This window comes from Kogia breviceps, chromosome 16, assembly GCF_026419965.1.
Source record: "Kogia breviceps isolate mKogBre1 chromosome 16, mKogBre1 haplotype 1, whole genome shotgun sequence".
Lineage (NCBI taxonomy): Eukaryota > Metazoa > Chordata > Mammalia > Artiodactyla > Physeteridae > Kogia > Kogia breviceps.
In genome coordinates this window covers 3,320,992-3,341,200 of record NC_081325.1, presented here as the reverse complement: position 1 = coordinate 3,341,200, position 20,209 = coordinate 3,320,992, and the positions used below count along the sequence as shown (strand labels likewise).

Below are 20,209 nucleotides of genomic sequence, written 5' to 3'. Positions count from 1 at the left end.
TTTTTTTTTTTGGTACGCGGGCCTCTCACTGTTGTGGCCTCTCCCGCTGCGGAGCACAGGCTCCGGACGCGCAGGCGCAGCGGCCACGGCTCACGGGCCCAGCCGCTCCGCGGCACGTGGGATCTTCCCAGACCGGGGCACGAACCCGTGTCCCCTGCATCAGCAGGCAGACTCTCAACCACTGCGCCATCAGGGAAACCCTGTAGCTTCTTTTTAATCAAACAATCCTCAGCTTGTCTCAGCTCGGGCGTGCCACCTCTTCCCCGCAGGGCCCCGGACTTACGCACAGCCCCACTAGACACTGATTTTTACCCGGGGCCCCGTGTTCCCCCAGGGACCCATCGGTAGATGTCACTTCAGTATGCCAGGCAGCCTTTGTCATCCTCTGAGCCTTATTCTCTGTATTTAAAACATGGTCCCGTGAAGGGTCCCGAGGCCTCCCAGGATTGGGGGAGAAGTCCAGGCATCAAGCGGGGGCGGAGAGGCGGGGCAGCCAAGTGAGTGGACGGGATGCCTTGCCCTCAGCGGCCCCGAAGGGAGGTGGTGAGGAAGGGGCACGGTGTCTGCAAGGAGGTCGAAGCTTCCTGTCCCCGTCCCGTCACAGGCCCCTTTTCTCAACACGCCTCCAGGGAGGCGCCCCTCCGTGGGCCCCAGATGATGCTTTCGGCCACACGGAGTTCAGGCACGAGGACCCCGGGTGACCCGGGCAGGGAAGCGGCGCTGCTCCTCGGGGGAAGGGCCGGGGCCTCTCTGCACTTTGTTCTCTGCGCGCATCTCCCCGCGTGTGCGTGCGCGCGTCCGGGCTGAGCCGATCCCACAAGGAAGCGGGAAGCCTGGCTGGCCTTCACTTTCACTTTGACTTGGTTCCGTCCCCCCCCCGGAGCTGAGATCCCTGGCAGGTAGAGCCCCTGCCGGAGGCCCAGCCCTCCCGCTCTCTTTTCCCGGGGTTCCCCTCTCTGGTGTGGCTGAGAAGAAGGGGTCTGGGGGGTGCAGCCCTTTTCCCACTGCACCCTCCACCCCAGCCCAGAGGGGTGCTAACAGGTCTTCTATGCCGCTTTCATTTCCCCTTTGGGCCAACCCGCCCCGCCCTCTGGCTCCCCTGCAGCTCTTCTCGGGGCCACATCTCCTCCAGCCTGTCTCTGGTGACTGGAAAGACGGGACACAAGGTCCCCAGGTGCTGTGGACAGAGTGGCCCGGGCACCGCTCTCCTTCGGCGTGACTGTCCAAGACAGCTCTCCACGGAGTTCTGCCCGGCCTGCCCGAACCGGCAGTGATGCTTCACAGCAGAGCTGTTATTCACGTGAACAGTTAAATTCCTTTGCCTTCTGCAGGGGCCTGGTTGGATGGGGTGTCCGATCAGAGAGAACCGGTGTCCGAGGTCTCAGGGTAAACACGGCACCATGGTTTTGCACTTTTACGTGCATCAATCGATCATTAAATTGATCTAGTAACTAATACCCAATAAGAAGATGAACTGAAAATAACACATACCACATAAAGTCAATATGACTGTAAATCAAAACAGGCGTTTTCACAGATGAGACGATGCTGACATGGGAAGAAAGAAGTGATACCTCAAGCGTCAGAACAGGACTATGCAGAACTATGGCCGAGCTTGGGCCCTGCCTTCTAACTGGAAAAATCAAAGAACAAGTGGAGGTGATACACAAGGTGAGGACCCGTCCATTATACACCAGTCTCTGACTGAGAACGGAGTTTATAGCCTAGCATGGGGTTTAAAGAAAAATATCCAGACAGTAGAAAAGACTCAGGTGAGTTGTATAAAAGCCACACCTACCCCAAAGTCTATGGAAAGACTGAACCCGCAGGACAAGACAAGGAAAAATTGACAGCTGAAGACCTCCGAGAAGGAGGAAGAGAAGGTGTCCAGCGGCGTCAAAGCGCGAGCCAGAGCAGAGAGCACAGAGCAGGTCCTACAAGCCTGTGCGCTCAGGCTTGTTCTGCAGAAAGCGAGCGAGCGCTTCTATTTTAACTTTTTAACCGACCAAAAATTACTCTTCCTTCTCATCTTTTGCTTACACAGCGCTGAAGTACTTGTTGAAGGCTGAGGATTTTCTAAGGACTCACCTACCGCCAATTGTAAGAACTTCTGTGGAAAATGCCCCTTCATAGGTGGGCAGGGAGGGAAAAACCATCATTGAACCACCACTTTAATACACTTGTTACTAAAAGAAACAGGTTTCTAGGCTCATAAACGATGCTCACATCTTTGTGCCTTAAGGATGCCTTTTGAGAATCTGAGTCTGTGCTGGGAGAGGTGAGGAGAGGGGCCCCAGGGGGGAGAACGTGGGCCCGCAGAGCTGCATGTGTCCTGAATTCCCATCACGCACTCGTCCCCACGTGCCAACCAGGACCCAGCACACAAGAGCTATTATACAGCTCAGTAGGTAACTTCACCTCTCTCAGCCTCGACATAGTGCTAATCTATACAAGCAAAAACAAAAACAAGAGGCTACCTATGACAACATTTATAATCCTAGGTGAGTCTGGGGTTGCCCGGTCCACTGTCCTTCACCTTGGAAATTGTCCTCATCTCAACTCGCCTGGGTTCGAAGCTGCAAAGACATCAGACCACTGATGTGGTCTGAGGCGCCCCTGGGCGGTCTTCAGGTCTGGCGGCTCTCGGTCCCTTTAAGCCTGGGTACGGGGTCTCGTTCCCTCCTTTGAGCTCCACCCCGCCGCCCACACAGGCCGCCGGGTCCTCTCTCACGTCCCCCTGGCCCCTGGCTCTCTGGGCGCTGACGGCCCAACCAGAATCTTCTGGACCTCACGCCTTGGGGGCTGACTTTAGTGCGCCCTCCTTTCCTGCTGCTGAGATCCCACTGGATGGGACCTCCGCCAAGGCTTCTCCGCGTTTTGTGAAGGCGCGCTCTGCTTCTCGGTGGCTCGGCTTAATTTCTGGGCTGTTCCGGTGTGGTCGTGTAGCTCGGAAGTCACGGCGGTCGTCTTGGAGGACGTGGCACAGAAGCTCGTTCATCCGTCCAACCGACACCGTGACTGCCCCACGGACCAGACTCTACGCCAGGACAGAGATGCCAGCCCTGCCTCCAGAAGGCCCGCTGCTGAATTGGAAAGACGGCTTTTAAAAGTGAAAGAAAGAAAACCTACAAAGGCAGCAGAGCCTGTGCTCTCTGCCCACGGCTGCGGATTCAAGTCTCCTGGGAGCTTTCCAGAGAACAAGGGAGCGCGCCCTACCTCAGTCTGGGAGGTCCGAGTCCCTGGTCCCGAGAGCCCCCCAGGCCTCTGACCGGCAGCCACTTGGAGAACCTCAGCAAAGGCACAAACTCGGTGCAAAAGTGGGGAACCAGGGCCACAAAACCTCTAAACGCCTGCTGGATGCCACTCGGAATAGAGATGCGAATCTAGGGAAAGTGTCTGAATTATTCACCAACAGGTCTTTGTAAATGCACTTATTTAATAATTCGAGCATCGCCTTTTGTCTGTATTTACCTGAATGATCACCAAAGTGATCGATTCAATTCAGTAGTTGATTTTGAACTATTTGTTCTAAACTTACCAAGCAACATAGATTAGGAACCTCCTCAGTGTGGTGTTTATCTAACATCTAATTCACTAGAAAGCCTTCTATATAGAGCCATGATCTGATATCTACAATGCCAGCTTCCCATTCTACAGAAACGTAACTGCACAAATCAGTAAATCCAGCATAACTTATCGAGATCTACACCACTACATAAACGCTATCCATTACATTCATGTAGAATCCTTCATAGGCCCAGTGTGTGTTGCAAATTTAAAAGACTTTTTCTCTATTTGTATGTGGATTTGACATCTTTTCCCCAAGCGAGGATTCCTTTTATGCCAATTTTGTAGTCATTTGGTACACTATTTCTGTCATAATTCATGAAAACAGTTACACCTACCAGCACAAAACAATGGAGTGAAATGTGTAGTAAAAAGCCTGAACTGATGTCTACAGTTTGAAATAAAAAGACATGAATGTCCTATATCCAGAACTTGTTAGATTAGCAGAAATTTTTCAAATCTAATTTAACACAGATGCATAACCATGTTATAAATCTCCCAGAGAAAGGTAAGTATGAGTACATCTGTGAACTTAAGGACTCCCAGTAAATTCATTTGCATGGAAGGTCATCTTTTTCTCCTGCACGTGGAAACCTGCGCATGTACATTAAAGCGAGGAGATGTACTCGGGACCCACAGACTGATGTTTATCTCTCAGTGTGGGTAAGGAGTGTATTTTCTCTGTACCTTGGGTGATGGGTCTTGGTGAGATGGATCTGGGCCCCTTTTACCTGGTTTCCATTGTGTGAAAAGCCAAAGTTACTGAAGGTTGAACACCCAGAAGATTTACATCAGTGCGATGCAAACTCTATTATCTGCGTTGTAGACTGACTTGTGCCTAGAAGTGTTCTTATTCCTTTAATTCTTGCTCCGCCAGGCTCTCACCTCCCCACTCTGTAGACTGTGCCAGAGCCTGACTTGCCTCCCAAAATGACCCATCGAGGTATTTTTCTTAAAAAAAGACCACCTCTTTCTGACTCATGCATATATAAATATGAATACATAAATGCTTTTAGTATTATACATATAACTTTAGTGAGGTATATGTAAAATTTTAGATTCATATAATTTTTAACTATGTATATAACATTAAAAATGTTTAATGAGCCATTACCAGCCTAATTCTCCACACCATTTATGGGTAGAGAAATGCGTATATATGCTCAGGAACGTATCCAGAATGTAATCCAGACCTGGGAATTATTGCTTTTTCCATCTTCAAAGATGTGAATTTTCATGGGAGTTCTCAGCAAAGAAAAATGAGAAATACAGACTCAGCCAAACTTTCCATATGGTGACTCCTGTCATGTACACGATCTAACTTAAACCAACAAAGATTTTACTCTGATGAAGAAGTGCCCACAGAACCTTGATTCATGGGTTCACTAATGCTGTCCTGTGGGCCTCAGTGTTGATTAGGTATTCAGCAAAAATAGGCTGGAGAGAAAGTCTGCAGGTATGGAAGATTTTAGCAGAGCAGAAAACACTTTTTAAAAAGAAAACTGACATTGAAACACCTTTATAGAACTTTCTTTTGATCTCAAGGGAGGAACAAAATATTTATCTCTTATAAAAATACATGAACAGCCAACCAATTTGCTAGAGGATAGGTGAGTTCCCAGTAAAATCTAGCCCTTTTGGTACCACTTAGAGATCAAAGGTAATCCAAAATGGGCTCTGTTTCATGTGTATTTTTATTTAAAGTAAGTGTTTAAACTATACCTATCAGACTAACAGGCAGTAACCCAATATCTCCTGCTCTTGGGAGAACAGAGATGTTGATGCTTACGGCAGCTTTTACCCATATTTTAAGAGACTATGGTGTGTCCAATAATTGTGCACTGTGTGTAATGCGTTCCTTGACACACGCTACACAACATGAGGGTTAACAACGCAGCCTGTCAAGCAATATAACATAATTTCACGTGATTTTGTCCAGAGAGAAATACAAATGTATCAAATTGCTTTTTAGAAAAATGAAAGCATGAAGTAAAATAAACATGACGATATGGTCTCAATATTCTCAAAGGCCTGAAAAGAACCCTCTTGGGAAACAAATCTGAAGCTCGGAGGTTTCTGGACATCTCAACTCCACCCAGAGAACTAACCAGGCTAACTTGGGAAAACAGAGCAGCGGAAAGGAGGCTCCCCTCCATCCTGCCCAGCGCCGGCTGGGCACTGCTGAAATTTCCCCGCCGCGGCGGGCCTGTTTCTGTAAAGGTCAGCGATCAGACTGCCGGCTGTGAGCGCGCAGGGGGAAGTGCTGCGCCCTGAGAAGCAGCTAGAACTCGCGGACACACACTCACACCCAGGCCCCTGAGCAGGCGCTGCTGGCAGCGTCTCCCCCCAGCCCTACTCTGTCTGCTTCTTGAACCCTGGGTTTGGCTTTTCCAAACAGAAAGCAAACTGCCACACGTGTTCCTGGATGTTCTGACACTGTTTTTTGAGCGAATCCCTGTTAAGAAATGAGTAAGCATTTTCTTTTTCTGTGCAAGATTTTCATTAGTTCCTCCGTGCCCTCCACACACACGCGCGCACACGCATTCAGTCTCACACACGTGCGCGCGCACACACACATACATGCACACGCACACACGCGCGCGTGCACACACATACACGTGTGCACACACATGTGCCCGCACGCACACATACACGCACACACAGGAGACGTGCTTTCCTCTGCTGCACGGAAGCAGCTACAATCCACAAGCACCTCTCTGTCTCCGTGTTCAGGCCCTCGCGGGCCACCCCTTCTGGCTATCTTTGCCTCTTCCACCCCCTCTACCAGCTGGTAGAGGCCCCGAGATCTCTGCCATGTCAGTGGCTCCAGCTGTCTGCCAGGTAGTGTTCAGACTGCAGGGATGTGGCCTCACCAGGAATTTATTTCCCTTTTGGGGTCTGAATTTTGTGAGTTGGACCCAGGCCTGATGTATTTTCTAAGTCAGACCAATGGCACTGGGAGCATTGGCCCAGGGCTTTCTGAAGCTCCAGAGAAGCTGTTAGGAAAAAAAAAAAAAAAAAAAGTTGCCTCTTGAATTGGTCTTGATGTGAAACAAGACATGGATTCTACTCTGACACCTGCAGGGAACACGCTGACACAAAAGTGAACCTTAAACACACCGAGGTAGTAAACCCACCGTGATAGTTTCCACAGCCTCCGTGACTCTTGTGTCCCCGTGTTTCCTTTCGGGCAGTGGCCTTGGGTTCACAGTCTCATGAAAGTGTGTGGCCAAGTTCACCACTGAGCCCCCTCGCTCTTCTTGACCTCAAATCGGTCACTCACTGTTTACACCTGTTAAATCACACGTTACACCTGGAACCAAAGGGGCTCCACAGGGTGTATTTCCTGGATCGGCGAGAAGGACCAGCTTACAAGGCGATCTCTCCCGGGGAGTCCACCTCCCCACGGGAAGCTCAGAACTCCCCGGCAAGCCCACACGGCTTCAAACCGCCACCTGTGGGTTGACTTTGCTTTCTCAGTAAACGTGGAAAAACTGAAGTGCACACGGCACATTAGGATATTTGAAGTAGGGAAGCTGACTTGTTTATAGATGTTTGAAGTTTTATGGACTTTCCCGGTATCATCGAAGGCACCGAATTGAGTTTCACCAGAAACATCAATTATCAGTACCAGGAAAGTTCACAATTTGTAGCCTGATACTTTAACTGCTTTGTAAATATTACAGTCTTTTTTTATCCGTCGTAAGTTGGTAACTGATAACACTTTCAATGAGCTCTGAAGTTTCTTTATAAAAGAACACGATCTCAGACCCGCATATTGAGTTCCACCCCACCGAAGTAAAGAGATAACACTATTTTGAGTGAAAATAGCTTCCCCCCCCCCCCCACGAAGTAGCTACAACGTTACAAACTTTGGAATGCTTCCTCCTAAGCCCTGGCTCTGTCCCAGGCCCATGTTACAGGTGGGGCACGTAAGACAGCCAGAGTGCTGATCCCAAGGTACTAAGGTATGGGAGCGATCCCGTCTGTGTATGGGGCACGAAAGGCACCCCCCTCCAGCGAACCGAGTAGAGAAAAGTGTCCCCTGGATGTTCCAGCGTAAGCTATTCCCCCCCAATGAGACTGCCTCCTGCCGTGGCCCAAAGCTGACGAGTGCGCCCAGTAAACCCTGGGCTGAGCCCAAAGTCAGGCGCTTTGGCAAGGGTGTCACCTGGACGGCCAAAGGCAGTGACGACGGTCCCAGGGAAACAGCTCCGGCCAGCAGACATGGGTGTTACAACACGGCTCGGAGCGTGGCTCGATCAGGTCTACGTCTACGGCAGTCTGCAGCTCACTGCTGTATCACCCCGAGGACACTGCCTTACCCCCAGGCCTCCACCCGCTCGCACATGAAATCGGCGTGCTACACCTCGCAACTAACAAGTCCCTGAACGCGAAGAGGCCGCGGCACCACGGCTGCACACCTGTGTCCCCCCCTCGGCGGTCTCCCGCGCTGTCCCGGTTCAGGCGGCATGGAGCAGAGATTCTGCCTTTAACTGTAGCCCTAACAAATGTATGACCTTAAAAACCATCCCGTTACACTTCAATTTCTTTACCTTTAGACCTCCTGGGAATATCAAAAGAGTCATTAGTGAAAATATTAGCAAAAAAAAAAAAAAAAAAAAAAATCCTATGTCACTGTGTTATGTTTGAAAATAGCTCTGTATCTCTGAAGTTTTAATGTGAGGATACCAGTAAAAAGCGTTAGAAAATGGGTTGACTCACTCTCTTCAAGCAGGGTGGAAAGGAAATAGGAATTCTTCAGGAAGGGAGAGCCAGGCTGAGTGAGGCCAGGGTGGTGGTTTCTTAAGACGAAAACAACTCTCTGCTCAGGCACCTCAGGGCTACACCGCAGGAAAGCTCCCCCCAAAAGAGCTGAGACGTGCTGGCGATGGTCCGGGTGTGCTTTGTGCCGACTTTGTAAGGGTTTTTACAGGATTCCTTCACAGCTGCTGGAAATGGTCCCCAGTAACAACAGCAAGATCTGAAGGGCCACGGACGTGCTGTAAAGGATGCTCCAGACGCATGGCCGGGAGGCTTGGCTGGCTTAGCCATTTTACACCAGGCATCTTCCTTTGGGAGGAGGAGTGGTCAGAGCTCTCCAAAATTGCTGACTCACAATCAAGGAGAAGGAAAGAGGCTTAAATTGTCCCTTCTTTCTTATTATGATTTCATAGGAACTTAAAAAAAAAAAAAAAAGATTCCTTTTCTTTGCTATTCCTACCCTGATCGTTCCACAGACTTGAGATGGGGCCGCTTAGCCGAGGCTTCTCCCATCAGAGAGCAACTAAGAAAGCACCTTCTCCTGTCTCCCTCCTCCCCTCCCCGAGATCGGAGAGGACAGGTTGGAATCGGGATAAGAGAGGCTGGCCTCTGAGCCAAGACAGGGTCCCCGAGGCAACCGGAGAGCCTTGCGCGGTGTCAGCGCGTTTACAGAAAGACACCCACGTTGAGGCCGCATCTCTGGTGGCCCAGACACACGATAAAGTCCCAGGACCCCCTTCTGGGCCCTTCCCAGCTCTGAGGAATCCAGAAGTTGGAAATCTGTAGCTGCCTCACTGATAAAATCCACCAGCTTATTAATTTAAACTGTCACTGGAAATAAATGATGCTCCTTTCTAGAGGTCACTGTCAGCATTAGGTTATACCATTGAGATATTCCAGCATCATACTGACAGGCTTTGGAAGACGCTCTGTCTGGAACTTAATTAATTTTTTTGCTTTCAGCAAACTTTTCTGAATACTCACATATGTTAAGGAGAGCACTAACATGGAAGCAACCTAAGTGTCCACCGACAGCTGAACGGATAAAGAAGATGTGGCACATATATGCAGTGGAATATGACTCAGCCATGAAAAGAAACGAAATTGAGTTATTTGTAGTGAGGTGGATGGACCTGGAGTCTGTCATACAGAGCGAAGTAGGTCAGAAAGAGAAAAACAAACACCGTATGCTAACACATATATATGGAATCTAAAAAAATAAAAAAGGTTCTGAACAACCTAGGGGCAGGACAGGAATAAAGACACAGACGTAGAGCATGGACTTGAGGATACGGGGAGGGGGAAGGGTAAGCTGGGACGAAGTGAGAGAGTGGCAAGGACATATATACACTACCAAATGTAAAATAGCTAGCTAGTGGGAAGCAGCCGCATAGCACAGGGAGATCAGCTGGGTGCTCTGTGACCCCCTAGAGGGGTGGGATAGGGAGGGAGGGAGGGAGACGCAAGAGGGAGGAGATATGGGGATATATGTATATGTATAGCTGATTCACTTTGTTATAAAGCAGAAACTAACACACCAGCGTGAAGCAATTATACTCCAATAAAGATATTTAAAAAAAAATTAGAGATGGAGAGAAAAAATGAGGATAACCATGATTAAATAGTGACACTCTGGGGGCCATGACAGAGAACGAATCTTTTAAAAACCTTTCTCAGAGGCCCACAGTATTGGTTTAGAACTTAAAATACACAAAACAACATGTCATGAAGCAAAGGGGTGTGTGAATCCCAAAGTAGGAAGCAGTTGACTCCCTTGGGGTTCAGGCAGGACTTGACATCAGAAGTGACCTGTGACCTGTATTCATTTTCAGACAGAAAAAGAACTATTGTGATATTGTGATTTATAAGAAAGATATACATGTGGTCACAGTGACGCCTCGGGCGCTGGAACGCCTTCTAGCCGATGTCTACAGGGCTAAGCCGCTCCCATCCCAAGTGAGTTCCACCAGCCCCTTCGCCTGTTCTGTGTTTTCCTTTGTTTCTGTATCACTTATTGCCAACTGCAAACTACACAGTGTATTTTTCTATTTCGCTCCTTGTCAATCTTCCATCCGTAAAATACGAACATAAGCACCTTTACTATTTTGTCAGTGCATCCCTCGTGATGGAAACAAGGGCTTGGCACGTACAGATTACTCGATTGGCATTTGCTGAGTGAATGAATGAAATATTAGTGCCCCATGTGTACACGAATCCATTAAAGGCTGGTCTGCTGAGTCCAAATTTTGAGTTCAAGTCCTCCTCTGTCAAGATATCTGTCCATGTATTTAAAGAGCTCTGTGTCTCAGTTTCCTTTTCTGTAAAAGAGGGATGATGATTGTACCTGCCTTATAGAGTTATCGTGAGGATTAAAAGAGTTAATAAATTTTAAGCAATTGAGATTCTGACCAGAGCACAGTAAATAGTCAATAACTACTAGCCATTCCCTCCCCTTATTCCTCTGAAAAGCTACTTACAGGGCTATGTCTACCCTCAAGTCCACCTCCTCCGCAGTCTCGGTGGATAAACTTGCCCCGAATAACAGAAACAAATACAGAGTAACAGGCAAGAAGTATTTACCAGCTCCATTAAAATGAATCTATGAAGGGGGGAAGGGGGAAGGATGAATTGGGAGACTGGGGTGGACACATGTACACGAGTGATACTATGTATACAATAGATGACTAATGAGAATCTACTGCATAGCACAGGGAAGTCTACTCAGTGCTCTGTGGTGACCTAAATGGGAAGGAAATCCAAAAGAGAGGGGACATATGGATACATATAACTGATTCACTTTGAGACCAACACAACATTGTAAAGCAACTATACTCCAATAAAAAAAAACTCAAAATTTAATAAAAATTTAAAAATAAAATTTAAAAAGTTAATAAAATGAATCTATGCATATGCACTGGCCTTTGCTCCTTCTCCTTCGCCCCAGCCCCTCCTTGCAGGGCCCCTGCCGCCACCGGTCCTCTGCTACTGTCCCTGCCCCCTCCACAAGGGCAGTGCTCCGTCGCCCTCTCCTCCTTTATCTCCTACCTTCTCGCATCCACTGAGTTTCCTTCTAGAACACGCGCACGCGCACACACGCACACACACACACAGTCACAGCGTTCTCACACACTGGCTCCAAAAGCCAATCTAAAAGCTACTTTCTTCAAATTCAAATCCTTTCTAAGTTCCTTTCTCTCCTCCTCTCCCCTTTCCACGGTAAGGCTTCTTGACGCAGTAGACTATATCGGAGATCCACCCCATCCCACGTTATTTACAACTACACCTGTGTTCCTTCCTCAGCTCCGAGGCCGTAGCTCTCTTCAGGGTCCAACGTCTGACTTATGTTTCTGTCTGTGACAACATCAATCCCTCCCTCGTCCACACCTCCTGTGACACCAGCTCTTCCTGATTCTCTTCTGAGCGCCATGACTCATTAGATAGCCCACGTCACCAATCGGTCCCCTTCCTTCCTTAAATATCCATTACTCCCCAGGTCTTTGCCTTTGGTTCTTCTCGCCTGACACCCGACGCTTCCTCTGAACTGACCGCACCACTCAGCATCTCCCGGAGTTTGTCTACTTACGTCTGGAAGAAAAGCCCCGTTTCCATTAAATTAATCGAATAGAAAATTCATTAGGTTTCAAACCGGACCCATCATTGAAATGTTTTCCTCTTTCAATCTTCTTTATTTTATTGCAAGATGCTACCCTCCATCCACTCGCCCACAGCAGAAGCTTGGCAGACATCCCAGACCCTCCTTCTCATTTAGCTTCATGTCAAGTTACCACGTCCTACGGCTTCTCCGTCCTTAATATCCACTCACATCCGAGCCAGCCTCTCTACCCCCAAAGCCGTTACCTTAATCCAGCCCTCACCGCCGCTCGGCCAGCTTTCCTGCGACGGCCCCTAACTGGCCTCGCTGCCTGCGGCCTGGCACCAGTCCAAGCCCGGACTCGCAGTTGCCAACGTGTCCTGCCTAAAATGCAGATCTGATCCTGCCGTTTTCCTGCTTAAATTCCTGCAGCACTCCCAGAGCTTCCAGGATAAAGCGGAGCGTCTTTAGCTTAACACAGGAGGTGATGCCTGCATTCGACCCCGCCTCCTCTCATCAACCCCCGTGCACCCTTGCTGTGAGCGCTACACCCCTCTCTGTCGTTCGTAACCCGTACTCACTGGTCTCAACTCTACGCCAGCTTCATTCGGGTGTCTCACTCACGCTCTCACGTTAAATTCTTGCCGCGGCACTTCGAGACTATCGGGGGAGGCCCCACCTTCTGTGACTAAATTGACGTTTTGAGAAGTTGTGTAGTTTGCCTAAGTTCAGACAGCTCAAAAGCGACAACACCCCGCGCCTTTCCTTCTCCAAAGCCCCCGCTTCCAGAAAGGATGCTGCAGCTGCTTGTGTGTTAACAGTTGGCTTACCTTTTCCCTCCAGCACACGGTCTGGCACACAGCAGCTTACTGCTAAGAGATAAATGAGTAGCTTTGGTCTGGGGGAATTCTGCCTCTGAGGTAGGGTGACATGTTGCGTATAAGGCCTCAGAGCTCCGGCAGACACTCTAAGTCAAGGGTGGAGCAATGAGACTCTTGACCGGGAGCTGAGGCCGCGGTAGGGCCCGCATCACAGCGGCGCCGGATGGAGCGAGAGGCCACGGGGGGCAGGGCTGGGCCTTGGGGGAGAACAAGGCAGGGGGACTCGGCGGGGGAGGGACGGGGACGGAGAGCTGGAGGCCGAGCCCAGAAGCACGTCTGTGTGAACACTGGGCGCTTTCGGGGGCTCAGCCCCGCTCTGTCCTGGGCCAGGCCTACGTCCTGGGGCTGAGCAGCTGAGTCAGCACACACCCCACGTCCTCTGCGAGGGGACCCCTCCCCTCACTCGTCCCTGGGAGGGGCTGCCACCTACACCCCACGGCAGAGGGAGGACAGAACTATGATCTCACCTTCCCAACTGCTGTAGAGCCCATCAAGGGAGACGGGGAGGGCATAACGTTATTTACATAAACATTGGGAACATGAAATACAAACGACGGAGGTCACAGGCAAGATCAGGATTCCAGTTTCTTGCCCATTTTCTTTGCTTTGATTTCGTTTTTATTTTATCCTGGGCTACAGGTGACTTACAGTGCATTAGTTTCAGGTGTACAGCAAAGTGATTCAGTTAATACATACATATTCTTTTTCAGATTATTTTCCGTTCTAGGTTACTACAGAGTATTGAGTAGAGTTCCCGGTGCTCTACAGTAGGTCCTTGTTGGTTATCTATTTTGTATATAGTAGTGTGTGTGTGTTAACCCCAAACTCCTAATGTATCCCTCCCCCGCTTCCCCCTTTGGTAACCATAAATGTGTTTGCTACATCTGTGAGTCTGTTTCTGTTTTGTAAATAAGTTCATTTGTATCACTGTTTTAGATTCCAGATACAAGCAATATCATAAGGTATTTGTCTTTCTCTATCTGACTTACTTCACCTAGCATGATAATCTCTAGGTCCGTCCATGTTGCTGCAAATGGCATTATTTCCTCCCTTTTTATGGCTGAGTAGTGTTCCATTGTGTACATACATCACATCTTTATCCATTCATCTGTCGATGGACATTTAGGATGCTTCCATGTCTTGGCTACTGTAAATAGTCCTGCTTTGAACATTGCACACTTTCTTTTTGAACTCTCTTTCTTGGAAGGCAAAGGGCTTGATGGGCTTAAAATCCTGAACATTTCTTTTAACAGGTTTGCTTCAGGCGAGTCAACCGCATAGAACTTCTGGAACATGCCGAAAAACACACAGGCCTCCCCAGCCTTCACCTCAGTGGTCCTCTCTTCTCCTTCTCACTCTCAAACTTGTGAGTCGTTTTCGCCGAGTGTTCAGGCACTGCGTGCGCTCTCTGTCAGAAAGCTGCACCTCTGTGGGAAATTCTCCCCCTTCTTTGACACCAAACGTTACTCCCTCTGGAGGGATGGGGAAGGGTCATGGGGGTGAGTGGGTGTGAGTCACCCTCCAGGGGAATATCTTACAAGGTTTGGGAGCCCAACCTGCCCACGAGGAGAGAGACTTTCCCCTTAGAGGTGACAGTTTTCTCACACGCTGTTCTTGTTCGAATCAGGTAATGGAAAGCCACGGGCAAGGGAAACATTCCAGCCTTTAACAGAAGTAAAAAGTGCCTGAGTTTTAGAAAACGAGAAAAAGACTTGAAAGCCTTTCCAGCACCGCCTGGCTCTCTGCCAGAGTCCTTGAAGGCCCAGAAGGGTCCCTGTGGATGGACCCTGCCCAGCAGTGGACTCAGCCAGCCACAGGATCGCGGGGTTTCTGGCTACATTTAGTGCCAGGATTCCACGCAGCTGCCATTTGTCCTGAGTCACCTCCCTCTGTCTTTGCCAGAATGAGCAACACAGCAGAACCTCGGACATCCCAGGCTTTGCAGAGGACGCAGCCCTGTTCCAACTTTGAATTCAGGTGACTTTTGCTTTTACTGCACAGAGAGCAAGAGAGAGAGAGAGAGATAGAGAGAGAAAGCGCCAGTCATGTAGCCTGTTTTCTTTTTCAGCCTGCATATTGCTTACTGGTTGGATGTGAGTGATTTGTTTCTCTTTTCCTTTTCAAATCTAGGACTCATCAAATGTGACAGGCTGATAGCCCTGGAGACAAGGATTCTGTGTCCACTTGGGCTGTGGGCTCCTGCAGGAATACACACACCCCCACACACGTGCGCACACACACACACACACACACACACACACACAGAGGCAGCCATTCGCAAAAAGTCTCCTTGGGATTAGAGGGTCCTCTCAGCACCTCCAGCCGGGGTCACATCAGAAACAGACGTGCCAGCAGAGACACTGGTTCCAGGAGGACAGCTGCTCATCCAGAAGCCAGATCTCTTCCTTATTCTTTCGCAGATAATTATTTTGACAGTCTTCTCACTGGTCACTTTTCATTTATTCCTCTTCTCTGACTTGACTGCACTGCTCCTCAAGCTGCAGGATCCAAGAGGCTGTTTGCCAGGCTCCTACCCCGCCGTAGGCCGTCGGCGCCGCGTGGCACTCACACCCGTCACGGTTCTCGAGTCCCCGCCACCGGCCTGCTCCCAGCACCGCTGCCTTGGGAAGAAGCTCTGCTCCACCTCCCATACGCTGCTTTACAGGAAGACAAGAACGTGTTGCTTCCTACGGGACTCAGACACACGCACACACCTGCAGGCTCTACTGACCTGCGTATCTTGCTAATGGGACTAAGGTCACACGTTTAATCTGTGTGTCCCCAAACAAGGCCCCGAGGCCCACGGGCCCAGGCTTTGTACCTTGAAGCCCCCGAAGACCATCAGTGCAGATTCTTACTCATCACAGCGGCCCCCTCAATTTCTCAGGAAATGCTTGCTGACACTTGACCAGGACCAGCGGAGAGCAAGGAGGACTCAGCACAGACACAACCTCAGGCCTGGGAAAAAGCATCTGCAGTCCCACCCCCAAGTGAGACCAGGCCTGGCGTGTCCTCGGGCCACAGCCCCAGTGGGGGCTCCGGGCCCATCCCTTCTCTCATTTTCACTGCGAAAGCCATGTTTTGGGCTGATAGTCCTAGGACAGTGGCAATGGCTACAAAAGGGGCCGTAACCGTTATTACCACCTCTTCCCTGGGTAAAGTAACTTGCTGCTCTGTCAGCGGGCGGCCCTGAGGGTATTGTGCGCGAGCCTGGGCCGTGCGTTCCATCTGTGTGGCTGCCCGCCACGGGGCCCACGCCTTCCTCGGGAGAAACAGGACGGGCTGGACGGGAGGAAGAGTTTGGTCGTGTGGAGTCACACAGCTCAGAAAACCAGGCTCTCTTGTCCCCGAACTCCCAAGAAGCTCAGGGAAACCACTTGAAATTCTTGCCTTTTCTCGCTATGAGCACTTCTTTCCCTTCCAGGCTCACTCGGCCCCCAAGTCAGGCAATTCTGACCGTGCTTTCTGTTGCTCTTGGGTGGAGAGTCGAGGTGACTTGTGGGCCCAGCTGCCCCAAGAACACCGAAGGCATCTCCCTGGGAATGAAACCCTGCTGGTAACAGTACTGTAAGGATACCAAACTCTTAAAAACCTTCAAAAGCTTTCCAATTCCTAAACGTCCACAGCCCTCTCGGAGATGCACTCTGGTACCACACACAACACCCGAGTTCTTGACATTTCAAAAGTACACTTGCTATCGGGATACATGAGAACCTCAAAATGCACGAGGATAACCTTCACCTAGCAGGTATTTCTAATGAGAAACTTTGTGCCTGGAGGCGTGCTAAGATGCTGCCGATACGGCCGTGAGTCTGTGGCCTGCCTCGGCCCTCACAAGGTTCAAGTCCGATAGGAAAGACAAACGTGAAGAAAGGAACTCCAGCGGGAGCGAGGAATCGCGAAAGGGCAGAGCACGGTGCTATGCGGGCTTTTCAAAGGGTGGCGGGGTCCCCGCTGACCAGACACGGTTTCCCCAGAAGGAGAGACAGTGGCATTGAGATTACACAGTTGATACAGGGAAGCAGAACGGAGAAATTCCAGGCAGAAGGACCAGCCTGGACCACCACAGCTGTGATGTTCTGGGCCAAAAACAGAAACCTAAACCCACCAGGAAGGCCTTTGGCTGTAGACTGGGGACGAGAGCTCACTGGATACTGTGTCAAAGGGCCACTATGCCCTGTTTACATTTGGATACTGGGACAGCTGCGGCTTTGCTATTGACACCGATTGTGAGCAACAGAACCAACTCTTTGTGCAAAGTGGAATTTGAGTGTCCAAGAATCATAGAATGTTGGGTTGAAAGGTACCTTAAGAGGGACTTCCCCGGTGGTCCAGTGGTAAGGAGTCCGCCTCACGATGCAGGGGACACGGATTTGATCCCTGGTCAGGGAACTGAGATCCCACATGCCGTGGGGCAACTGAGCCCGTGCGCCGCAACTACTGAGCTCACGCGGCTTAACTAGAGGAGAGAAAACCTGCACGCCGCAACTAGAGAGAAGCTCGCGCACCACAATGAATGGCCTGTGCGCAGCAACGAAAGATCCCGCGTGCCTCAACTAAGATCCGACGCAGCCAAAATTAAATAAAATAAATAAATAATAAATCTTTAAATATAAAAGAAAGGTATCTTAAGAAATATCTAATCCGAGTGTCCATGGATCAATTGTGCAGAGAAATTCCTTCCTTGAAACCACCCTGCAGTGTTTTAGAACGCATCACTTGTTTATGTGTAACTCAAATTGTTAGACATTTCTTTCGACCCAAAACTGCTTCCTTGAAACTTCCACCATATTTATGCCCTCTAGAGTTTCACAGAATCAGTCTAATCCTTTTCGCACCTGACAGCTTCTCAAATGTTTAAAGACAGCTATCTTGCCTCCATTGTGTATTCTCTTCCCCAGGCTAAAAATGCCTAATTCTCCCGACTCTCTTCGTATGACATGATTCTAGACCCTCATCATCTGGCTTTCTGCTTCTCAGGACAGGTCCTAGTTTGTCAAGAGAAAAGAAATCATATGTGCTTCTGAAAATACATCTAAATACATAAACTGGGTTATTAACCTACTTTGCTTATATACAGTGTCTTTGCCTTGGAATACTAAATCTGCTATGCCTGGCTTTCAGGAACCACAAATGGTCTTCGTAATTGCAAGGAATCTTGCAGGGCTTGGTAAGGTACTCTGCAAAAGAAGCATTTGCTAAACGTGATTAGTTAACTGAATGGTCTTTATCTATGCCTGAGTAAATAATATGGTTTAGCAGAGTTCGCAAAATCTGAACGTTTGTGCAATGACACACACACATTAAAAAAAAAAAAAAAAAAAAAAAAAAAAAAACTACTGTGAATATACCATGACCTCTGAGGCCAGTGGAAGCCTTCCATTGAGTCCTCCACAGGTGGCCTTCCATAGGGCAAACAGCAACCTCAGACAAAGCATAACCCTGCACAAAGGGTCAGTGTGGTCCATTCCCCTCCAGCACAGCATTTAGTCTCACTACTAAATCCTGCCAGCCCCTCCCGCCAGCATCACCCCCAAGTGCCAAGCTTCTTGGCCATTTGTGTAATTCTGTGATCAGAGGGCTTTTCCATGAGGCTGGTGGAGTTGAGGAGAGAAGCTTTTGAGATCGTTTTGTTTCGTCGATCTACTGTCCATTTCACCTTAAAATTTGCCAGAAAATTGCTACGAAGCAACATGTTTATCGTGATAAGAAAATAATGTGCTATTATGTTTTCACGATCTCATGGAAAAGCCATATAACGTAAGTGTAATAACCATGATAAGCCATGAGATGCCCATACGGCACGGTAACGTAGTCTCGAAAATAAACCCAAAATACTGTCCATTTCACCTTAAAATTTGCCAGAAAATTGCTACGAAGCAACATGTTTATCATGATAAAAAAATAATGTGCCATTATGTTTTCACGATCTCATGGAAAAGCCATATAACGTAAGTGTAATAACCATGATAAGCCATCATGAGATGCCCATACGGCAAGGTAACGCAGTCTCGAAAATAAACCCCAAATACCTTCCTGTCCCTGTGACAAATAACACTGACACCAAGCCAAATAACCAGACTACTCGCTCCAAGAAAACAAGACAGGAGCCATGTAGAATCGCCTAGTCACCAAGACTGGTAGCTGCTCATGCAGACTGGCTCTGAGAGCCTCACTTCCCTGCACCCCATTCACTCCAAAGCTCACAGGGCATCTGCGCTGCCGGTCTCAGGCAGCTCTCCACCTTGTGTGACCCGCTGTGAAGTCACCCAGTCTGGCCCTGGCGGCTCTCGGAGCATCCCTAGCTCCAGAGCAGAGGCGATGGGATGGCCTCCATGCCCCAAACACCAGCTCCTCCTCAGTTCCTGATCCTGACCCTGACCCTGAGCGTCACTTACCTTTGTGAAACCACTTCATAAGCACTGCTGCCGTCTGGCTCATGAAAGCCACCAGACTCTCTGATGAAGTACAAAGCCTTGTTCTTCTTGGGGCACAATTTTGGCAGCTTCTTTTCAGTCACATTCAACACGTATCAGAATCTTCTGCTGATTTCTGAAACCAATAAATATATAAATGTAGCACAAATGCTTTGAGGAAGGGGTCCGTGGGCCCGCAGACGGGCTACACACTTTCTCCTCTGTGAGAGGAGAAAGAAGGGAAAAGAGAAAGAAAGAAAGAAAGAAAGAGAGAGAGAGAGAGAGGCTGCTTGGCCATCCATCACCCGTCCTGAGTCCCGCCGTGCAGTTGACTCTCTACTGAAACTCACTTTTCACTTTATAAAAGTTTTAAGAAGAGACCTGGAGCTCATTTTTTTATTGAAGTATAGTTGATTTACAATGTTGTGTTAGTTTCAGGTGTACAACAAAATGATCAGTTCATATATATGTGTGTGTGTGTGTGTGTGTGTATATATATATACTTTTTCAGATTCTTTTCCCTTATAGGTTATTACAAAATATTGAGTAGAGTTCCCTGTGCTATACAGTAGGTCCTTGTTGATTATTTTATATATAGTAGTGTATATATGTTCATCTCAAACTCCTAATTTATCCCTCCCCCTTTTCCCCTTTATTTTCTACGTCTGTGGATCGATTTCTGTTTGGTATACAAGTTCGTCTGTATCAGACAGTATTTTTTCCAGGTTCCACATATAAGTGATACCGCACGACATCTGTCGTTGTCTCGCTTCCCTCACTTAGTACGATCATCTCCAGGCTCATCTGTGTCGCAGCAAGTGCGTGACTCCGTTCTTTTTATTGTGGGGTGAGGGGGTGCTCTCCAATTCTCCTCGAGCAAAAGTGCTCCGTACGGAGCCCAGGAAGCTCTGAAGCAAACACATCACAAACTCCCGCAGTCATCTTTTGGCACCTCACGGTGCAAGTGAATTGAAAACACACCCCTAGCC

General features: G+C 48.9%; 1 long non-coding RNA gene across 1 annotated transcript in view; it reads right to left on the bottom strand.

The window, feature by feature from the left end:
• LOC136792780 (uncharacterized) overlaps positions 1-20,209 on the bottom strand; it is a 223,557-nt gene that overhangs the window by 176,468 nt on the left and 26,880 nt on the right. The window contains exon 3 of the long non-coding RNA XR_010837182.1: positions 19,203-19,356. This is a non-coding gene — a long non-coding RNA (uncharacterized lncRNA). The remainder of the gene's footprint in view (positions 1-19,202; positions 19,357-20,209) is intronic.